The following is a 9,749-nucleotide window of genomic DNA, read 5'->3' as shown; positions in this document are numbered from 1 at the left end:
CTCTTTCCTCAAAACAGGATGAAATAATCGACATTCTCCAACCCTTTAGCAAAATTCCCATTTGCAGTGATGTTTTGGAATGTTATGGTTGATGACACTGATATTTCCAGCCCAATCTCCTTCATGATTCTGGGATATGTTCTAGGTGGAAAACTTGTGCAAAGAGGTCATCCTCAGGAGGCCAAACTTCAACGCTCAAACCTCATCGGAAACAAATCCAACACCTTTTAGTTTCAAACGTGGTAGAGCCAACCACAAGCATAATCACAGAAAGTTACAGAGCATAAGGAGGCCATTCAGCATGTCATGCCTGTGCTGGCTCTCTGAAAGAACAATAGTGCTTAATCCCACACCTTCACTTTTTGTCTGTAACCCTGTAAATTCTCCATCTATCTTTCAAGTACCTTCAATTTATTTTTGATAGGCAAGAGAGTCGAGGGTTATGAGGGTGCAGATAGTAAAGTGGAGTTGAGACCACAACCAGGTTAGCCATGACCTTATTGAATGGTGGAGCAGGCTCGAAGGGTTGAATGGCCTACTCCTGTTCCTAAGTCCTATGTTCCAACCTCCCTTTTTAAATTATTTTTGGGGTCAGCTTCCACCATCTTCTTTCAAGTAGAGTGTTGTAAGGGTGGTCAAATTGTGTTATTAGTAATAGAGTTGAACTGCAGACACTTCTTAAGTGGAAACATTTAAGTGTTTTTACAATATACTCAGCCTCAATTACATGTGTGCTTTTAACTCCAACTTTATCTCTACTGTCTGCTGACATAGCCCACACGACTCTCCTTTTGGTTACTACAGATCACGTCATCTTTCCTAACAAGTATTATTCTTAGAAGTACATTACACACTAAATAAAACCATAATTATTACATAGAGCATTACAGATCCTGACAACAGACTGAATGAAAAATATCTTCTCATCTCCTCTCTAGATCCTTTAACAATGATTTTTAATCTAGGACCTCTGACTACTGACTCATTCAGCAGAAAGAATAGCTGTTCTCTATGTACTCTAGCAAAACTACTCATTATCTTGAAAACCTCTACTAGGTCACCTCATAACCTTCTCCATTTCAAGGAGAACAGTTCTGACTTTTCTCATATCTTTCATAACCAAAGTCCCTAACCCTATAACAGCCTAGTAAATCTCCTCTGTGACGTGGTATGTTGCAACCTGCTGCCATGTATATGTTGAGGATCTCAATGTAAACCACAAGGGGTCTGTCTCTATGCTATTGATACTAAGTGAGATATTGAGACTGATGAGGATTCTGGTCAGACACAAATACCTGGAGTTTATTACTAGCAACAACTATACACAGCTCTGCACAGGCCTTGACCCGACCTGGTCCTAACAGTCATAGGCTGATTACTTGACCATAGGCCTGACTCTTAAGGTGTAGTAGCCTTGCTGATACAGGGTCACAAGTAATAGTAGGTACCTGCAATACAGAGCGTAGGCAATAGTGAACATCTAACATGCAGGCTGTACTTTTATACGCCAGCCTCACACATGGTCATGTCACAGTGATGTCACTATCCAGCTTCTTAAAGGTGTATGTCATTGTCTGCATTTGCATTCATACAATAGCACAATGCTCTGAGCCCTTTCTAACGCCTTTATATCTTTCCTGAATGCTATTTGTGTCCAGAATTCCTCAGCTGCTGTCTAACTTGTGATTTATAAATTTCTAGCATGAAATTTTTGCTTTTATACTTTATGCCTCCATTTATTAAACCCATGTAACCCAATTTTTTTTAAACCACCCTGTCAATTTGCTTCTTGAATATCCCAAATAAATGGCCTAAGTTCTGTTTTAGGACCGAAACAGGAAATTTGTTAGCAGGCTTGAGACCTAAGGCTTGATGCATTCAGGATAACTAGGCCTTCATGCGACCTAACCAGTAGTCCTTAAAGGGACGGCTAGAGGCCAGCACCAAATAGATATATTTTGCTAAAAATACATACCTGAATATGGAGAAGTGCCTCTTCAAGCATCACATTAAATCAGCTGGCATCTGCACAACCCCAACTCAACTGCTTCCAAAGCTTTCATCAGGCCCCTGACCAATTCTGTTCCCCTGTGATAAGCCAACTGCTTCAGGGACCGTGATTAGTGCTCATTGCTTGCTGGTACATTCCCAATGAGTTTGGCTGGCGAATGCTGCTGCTGCTCCTGTTAGGTGCCTGCAAACGTGCACTGCATGTAATGCAGTCCAATTTCCAGAACAGCATAAATAGAGGTATTGGTTACAAAAATAAGGAAGTTACATTTAACCTGTATAAAGCTCTGGTTAGGCCACAGCTAGAGTATTGTGACCAGTTCTGGTCACCACACTACAGGAGGGATGTGAGGGTCCTTGAGGTGTTGCGGAGGTGATTTACCAGAATGGTTCCAGGGATGAGGGATTTTAGTTACAAGGTTAGGTTGGAGAAGCTGGAGTTGTTCTCCTTGGAGCAAATGAGACTGAGGTAAGATTTGGTAGAGATGTGCAAGATTATGACAGGTTTAAATAAGGTAGACATAGAAAAGTTGCTCCTATTAGCTAATTGTGCAAAAGCTAAGGCACACAGTTTAAGGTTTTGGGCAATAGATGCAGGTGGGATGATGTACAGTGAAAGGTCAACATCAGAAGCATACAGGAGGCTAATGTAAAAATGATGTAACATCATATGACTGAGAAACAGAGATCTGGAGGGAGCAGAAGTTCCACCTTGTGCAGAGGTAACCCAATGTGTAATTTTAAAAATTCATTCATGATATGTGGGCATCACAGGCTACGGCAGCATTTATTGTCCATCCCTAAATGCCCTTGAGAAGGTGTTGGTGAGCTGCCTCCTTGAACCGCTGTAGTCTATGTGGTGTAGGTATACCCACAGTGCTGTTAGGGAGTTCCAGGATTTTGGCCCAGCAACAGTGAAGGAACAGCGATATATTTCCAAGTCAGGATGGTGAGTGGATTGGAGGGGAACTTCCAAGTGGTGGTGTTCCCATGTATCTGCTGCCCTTGTCCTTCCAGATGGTTGTGGCCATGGGTTTTGAAGGTGCTGTCTAAGGAGAGTTTCTGCAGTGCATCTTGTAGATGATACACACTGCTGCTACTATGAGTGGGTGGTGAATGGAGTGAATGTTTGTGGATGGGACACCAGTCAGGTGGGCTGTTTTGTCCTGGATGGCATCAAGCTTCTTGTGTGTTGTTGGAGCTGAGCTCATCCAGGCAAGTAGAGAGTATTCCTGACTTGTGCCTTGTAGATGATGGACAAGTTTTGGGGAGTCAGGAGGTGAGTTAGTCCCCACAGGATTCCTAGCCTCTGACCTGCTCTTGTAGCCACAGTATTTATATGGCTAGTCCAGTTCAGCTTATGGCCAGTGGTGAACCCCAGGATGTTGATCGTGGGGGATTCAGCAATGGTAATGTCATTGAATGTCAAGTGACGGTGGTTAGATTCTCTCTTGTTGGAGATGGTCATTGCCTGGCACTTGTGTGGCCCAAATGTTACTTGCCACTTGTCAGTCCAAGCCTGGATATTGTCCAGGTCTTGCTGCATTTGGACATGGGCTACTTCAGTATCTGACGAGTTGCGAATGGTGCTGAACATTGTGTAATCATCAGTGAACATCCCCACTTCTGACCTTATGATGGAAGGAAGGTCATTGATGAAGCAGCTGAAGATGGTTGGGCCCAGGACACTACCCTGAAGAACTCCTGCAGTGATGTCCTTGAACTGAGATGATTAACCTTCAACAGCCACAACTATCCTCCTCCGTGCTAGGTAGGACTCCAACCAGCGGAGAGTTTTCCCCGATTCCTATTGACTCCAGTTTTTCTGGGGCTCCTGGATGCCATACTCGATCAAATGCTGCCTTGATGTCAAGGGCAGTCACTCTCACCTCACCTCTGGAGTTCAGCTCTTTTGTCCATGTTTGAAGCAAGGCTGTAATGAGGTCAGGAGCTAAGTGGCCCTGCCGGAACCAAAACTGAGCATCAGTGAGCAGGTTATTTCTAAGCAAGTTTGATAGCACTGTTGAAGACCCCTTTCTTTACTTTACTGATAATCGAGAGTAGACTGATGGGGGGGGCGGTAATTGGCTGGGCTGGTTTTGTCCTTTTTGTGCACAGGAAATACCTTGGCAATTTTCCAAATAGCCGGGTAGATGCCAGTGTTATAGTTGTACTGGAACAGCTTGGCTAGGGGCGCGACAAGTTCTGGAGCACAAATCTGCAGTACTATTGCCGGAATATTGTCAGTTCCCATAGCCTTTGCAGTATCCAATGCTTTCAGCCATTGCTTTATATCACATGGAGTGAATCAAATTGTCTGAAGACTGGCATTTGTGATGCTGGGGACCTCCCAATGAGGCTGAGTTGGATCATCCACTCAGCACTTCTGGCTGAAGATTTTTTGCAAATGCCTCTGCCTTATCTTTTGCATTGATCAGCTGGGCTCCCTCAACATTGAGGATGGGAATATTTGTGGAGCCTCCTCCTCCAGTGAGTTGTTTAATTGCCCACCACCATTCATGACTGAATGTGGCAGGACTGCAGTTGTGGAATCGCTTAGCTCTGTCTATCATTTGCTGCTTATGCTGTCTGGCATGCAAGTAGTCCTGTGTTTTATCTTTACCAGGTTGACAGCTCATTTTTAGGTATGCCTGGTGCTGATCCTGGCATGCCCTCCTGCAGTCTTCATTGAACCAGGGCTGGTCACCCTGGCTTGGTGGTAATGGTGGAGTGGGGGATATGCCAGGATACGTCATAAGGTTACAGATTGTGGTCGAGTACAAAACTTCTGCTGCTGTTACTGGCCCACAGCACCTCATGGATGTCCAGTCTAGAGTTGATAGATCTGTTTGAAATCTTTCCCATTTAGCATGATGGCAGTGCCACACAACACGATGGAGGGTATCATTAATGTAAAGGTGGGACTTCGTCTTCACAATGACTGTGCGGTGGTCATTCCTACCAATACTGTCATATACAGATGCATCTGCTGCAGGCAGGTTAGTGAGGATGTGTTTAAGTATATTTTTCCGTCTTGTCGGTTCCCTCACCACCGATCGCACTCCCAGTCTAGCAGCTATCTCATTTAGGAGTCAGCCAGCTCAGTTTGTGGTAGTGCTACCGAGACACTCTTGGTGATGGACATTGAAATCCCCCAGCCCAGAGTACATTCTGTGTTATTGCCACCCTCAGTGCTTCCTCCAAGTGATGTTCAACATGGAGGAGCACTGATTCATCAGCTGAGGGAGGGTGGTACATGGTAATCAGCAGCAGGTATCCTTGCCCGTGTTTGACCTGATGCCATGAGGCTTTATGGGGTCCGAAGTCAATGTTGAGGACTCCCAGGGAAACTCCCTCCCAACTGTATACCACCTCTGCTGGGTCCTGCTGCTGGGACAGAACATACTCACAGATGGTGATGGTGGTGTCTGGGATATTATCTGTGAGGTATGATTCCATGATTATGACTATATCAGGCTGTTGCTTTACTAGTCTGCGAGACAGCTCTCCCAATTTTGACACTAGGTCCCAAATGTTGGTAAGAAAGACTTTGCAAGTTCAACATGGCTAAATTTGCTGTTGTCACTTTAAGCGGCTAGGTTGATGCCAGTTGTATGTCCGGTTTTATTCCTTTTAGACATTTTAGTGGTTTAATACAACTGAGTGGTTTGCTGGACCATTTTACGAGGCTGTTAAGAGTCAGCCACTTACTGTGGGTCTGGAGTCACATGTAAGCCAGACCCAGTAAGGACAGCAGATTTCCTTCCCTAAGGGACATTAGTGAACTAGATGGGTTATATTGACAATGGACAATGGTTTCATGGTTATCATTAGACTTTTAATTCCAGGTTTGTATTGAATTCAAATTACACTGGGTCTCTGGATTACTAGCCCAGTGACAATACCACTCCGCCATCGCATTCCCTCTTGTAGCTTTAAATAAAGACTAATAGTTATACGAAACTATTGTCTCGGTGAGCTTACTTTGGGAGAATAAGCAAGCCCCAAAAAACCCCATCTGGACCCTGACCACACAATGAAATGGATGTGAGGAAGAACTATTTTTACGTAGGAAGCAATAACGTCCTGGAGCTCACTACCTAGGAGGATGTTGGAAGCAGAGGCGATGAACTATTTCAAAAGGAACTTGGATGGGCACGAGGGAAATAAAATTACAGGGCTACTGGGATAAAATGGAGGAATAGGATTGACGGGATTGCTCTACAAAGGGCCAGCATGAGTTCACTGGGCCAAATAGCCTCCTTCATGTGCCATAATAATGACTCTACGGCTCTATGGTGCCTTTCTCAATTTAGCTCCATTACCGTTTGTAGATCTATGTTTAGTCAGGATTCTTCTTCAAGTATTCTTGCAGCTCTCTTTTTGTTTCTCTTCACAAAGCCTGAGGCAAAGCAACTCTTCTCACTAAACACGAAAGCAGATTATATGGTGATTTATCGCATTGCTGTTTCTGGGAACTTGCTGTGTGTAAATTGGCTTCATACATTATGACAGCAACTACGCTTCAAAAGTACTTTGTTTGCACTTTGAGATGTCCTGAGGTAGTGAAAAGCACTGTATAAATGCAAGCCATTCTTTCTCTTCCTTCTGGTTCCAGTTTGCCAGTTACTAGAGCTATTCTTAACTGTAAAATTATGGAGCATCATCATATTGGAGCGCTCTGAGGAGACAAGCTTAGCTGCGCTGCCTACGGTATGGTTACCAGAAGCAACGCACACAGGCAATTCCACAGGCACACATCCTCAGGCTTTGATGAATACAGTTAATATGGGGCAGGGGAGGAGTAGGCATATTTCACACATATTTGAAAGCAGCACAAATGTTTTAAAATCACTAACGTGCTTTTGCTCCCTCCTTCTCATGTTTTCTTAAACAGCCATAAAATGACAGAATGTTCAAGTACTGGGTATGCCTGATGAGGTAATATCAAAATATAAAATAAGCAATAGTCTAGCACATAATTGGTTGTATCTTGGTACTTGGAACCTATGTGATATTTCACATTGATGTCCTTTAGGCTCACGCCCATATTTGCCAGATTAATACACAAAGTGCCCCTGGTGAACAGGAGAAAATTCCTCAAGAGAAGTGGATGTAAATTGGACTGTCCTCACTCTCCTATGGATCCACATGTCTCTTGCTGCTAACAGCTAGAATCCATCCTCATGAATCGCCTTGGCATAGATTTCTTCTTTGGTGTTGATGTGAAATTCCTGCTCATGGAAAGTAGCAGATCTCAATCATATGGCACACTGTGACTTCCTTGTGCAATATGAAAAACCACTCCTGAGAAAGAAGGGCCAGGAAATTCTCTGCTTCAGGAATCTCATTGTTTGCTTAATGACAGCACATGTCTTATTGTGTATTCTTACCTGTTTCAAAAGTGTCTGTGGTCAATTTTCTTTCCACTTTTTTTGGAACTTTTACTTTAACATGAATATTTTTTTATGGAACACTTCACAAATTTACATGTCACCCTTGTACAAAGTCCATTCTAATCTTGTCGGTATCGTTCCAATTTTAGTATATATGTGCTGCAGTTATTGACGGAGGTGACTCTTATTCAGGCAACAGGCCAAATCACCTCATTAATTATGTATTAATTGGGTGTTTAATTGTATTCAGATGGTGGGCATTAACTGGTGATTATCTTCTTCCTCTATATATAGGAGCAGACTGAAACTGTGGCTGTTGGGCCATATTTGTGTCTGTAAATAAAAACTTAATAAATGTGTAAAGATTGGATTCCAGTTCAATCCTTCACAAAAACAAAAATACCTGGACAAACTCAGCAGGTCTGTCAGCATCTGCAGAGAGGAGCACAGTTAATGTTTTGAGTCTGAATGACCCTTCAACAGAACTAAGTAAAAATAGAAGAGAGGTGAAATTTTATCTATCCTTCACAGCTTGGCTATCTGAAATAGAATGCCCAGCCTATGTAAATGAGCAGTGGAGGTTTGCTGAATTGATGTGAAAGATTGTTGGGGCATAGTTACTTAAACCCTAATTTGCTCAATACTTAGCACTGAAAATTGGCATTATGTTGCATGTATATGCCATTTTCTCTGAGCAGGTTTTGCTGGGCATTTTGAATGGTGGGAAGGGGTTATACTGATTTAATATCCTGCCAATGAAGATATCATCAGAAGATATCACTTGAATTTAGCAGTGTGATTGTCATTTATGAGTTATGCTGCTTTGGAAAGCAGGATATCTAACAACACTGGTTCTTAAAGCAAGCTTGAATTTCCTTTAAATGGTGCCTTTTCAGTTTGAAAAACACCTTTTTTTCAGTGGTGTTTTGTATCAGCTTAAAGAAGAATTTCAATGGCTGGGACATCCTGCTTTTGTTCAATGCTGCAAATGATGTGTTGTTGGAGTAAGTGAGGGCCAGAAGGGAGGTGAACTTATCTTCTGATGGCAGACAGACAACTACCTGGGAAATGAGTATAGAATGAGAGAACTTTGTAGTGATTTCCTTCAGTATTGTGCTCAGGACTTGTCTGCAATGCAGGAATAAATTTGAATAGCCTCACTAGAAAAGAAGATGGAGAATTGTGGACAGTTCTGGTCTCAATTACAATGAGGATAGAGGCACTAGAAAAGCTGTGAAAAGACTTTACAAGAATGATACCAGAGGTTAGTGCTTGTAACAATCAGGAAAGGTTGAACAGGTTGGAACTCTTCCCTTTAGATAAAAAAAATAGTTTGAAGGGATTATTAGAGGCCTTTAAAATGATTAAAGAGTCTGATAGGATAAATGTAGAGAAGATGTTCCCACTGTGGGATAGACCTTAAACAGTGGTCAAAAATATGAATTAAGGGCAACAGTTGGCCATTTGGCTCCTTGAGCCTGTTCCTCCTCCAATAAGATCATAACGAATCTGATTGTGGCCTAAATGCTACTTTCCTGCCCACCCCCATAACTTTAGATTGACTCCCTTGTTAATCTATCTATCTCTGCTTTTAAAATATTCAATGACCCTGCATCCAATGCTCCCTGGGGAAGAGTTCCACAGGCTTGTGGCACTCAGGAAAAAAACTCTCCTCAACTCCATCTTAAAACGGGAAAGCCCTTATTTTTAAACCGTGTCCCCTAGTCCTGTTCTCTCTCTCTCTCTCTCTCTTTCTCTCTCAAGGGAAAACATCCCCAGAGCATCCATTCTGTCATGTCCCCTCAGGATCTTATATGTTTCAATAAGATTTCTTTCTTCTAAACTCTAATAGATATAGATCCAGCCTGTCCATGAGATGTAAGAGCAGAAGTAGGCCATTCAGTTTATTGAGACCATGGATGATCTGATAATCCTCAAGTCCACTTTCTTGCCTTTTCACCATAAACCTTGATTCCCTTACTGATTACAAATCTGTCTATCTCAGCCTTGAATATACTTAACGACCCAACTTCTACAGCCCTTTGTGGTAAAGAATTCCACAGATTGACTACTCTGAGAGAAGAAATTAAGAAATTCCTCCTCATCGCTGTTTTAAAAGGGTGCCCCCTTACTCTGAGATTGTGCCCTCTGGTCCTGGATTCTCCCACAAGGGGAAACAACCTCTCAGCATCTACCCTTTCAAACCCCTAAGAATTTTTTGTTTCAATAAGGTCACCTCGTTCTTCTAAACTCCAATGAGTACAGGCCCAAGCCGCTCAACCTCTCCTCATTAGAAAATCCCTCCATACCCAGGGTCAACCTAATGAACCTTCTCCAATGCCA

The 9,749-nt window shown here is 42.7% G+C and overlaps 1 non-coding gene across 1 annotated transcript; it reads right to left on the bottom strand.

The window, feature by feature from the left end:
- Nucleotides 1–7,472: 7,472 nt before the first annotated feature.
- Nucleotides 7,473–7,575, bottom strand: LOC121277527. The gene has a single exon (XR_005942903.1). It is a non-coding gene; the product is annotated as a U6 spliceosomal RNA (small nuclear RNA).
- Nucleotides 7,576–9,749: the final 2,174 nt, after the last annotated feature.

Source organism: Carcharodon carcharias, chromosome 4 (assembly GCF_017639515.1).
Source record: "Carcharodon carcharias isolate sCarCar2 chromosome 4, sCarCar2.pri, whole genome shotgun sequence".
Taxonomy (NCBI): Eukaryota; Metazoa; Chordata; class Chondrichthyes; order Lamniformes; family Lamnidae; genus Carcharodon; species Carcharodon carcharias.
The sequence above is the reverse complement of the archived record's forward strand: the minus strand, read 5'-3'. Positions and strand labels throughout refer to the sequence as shown.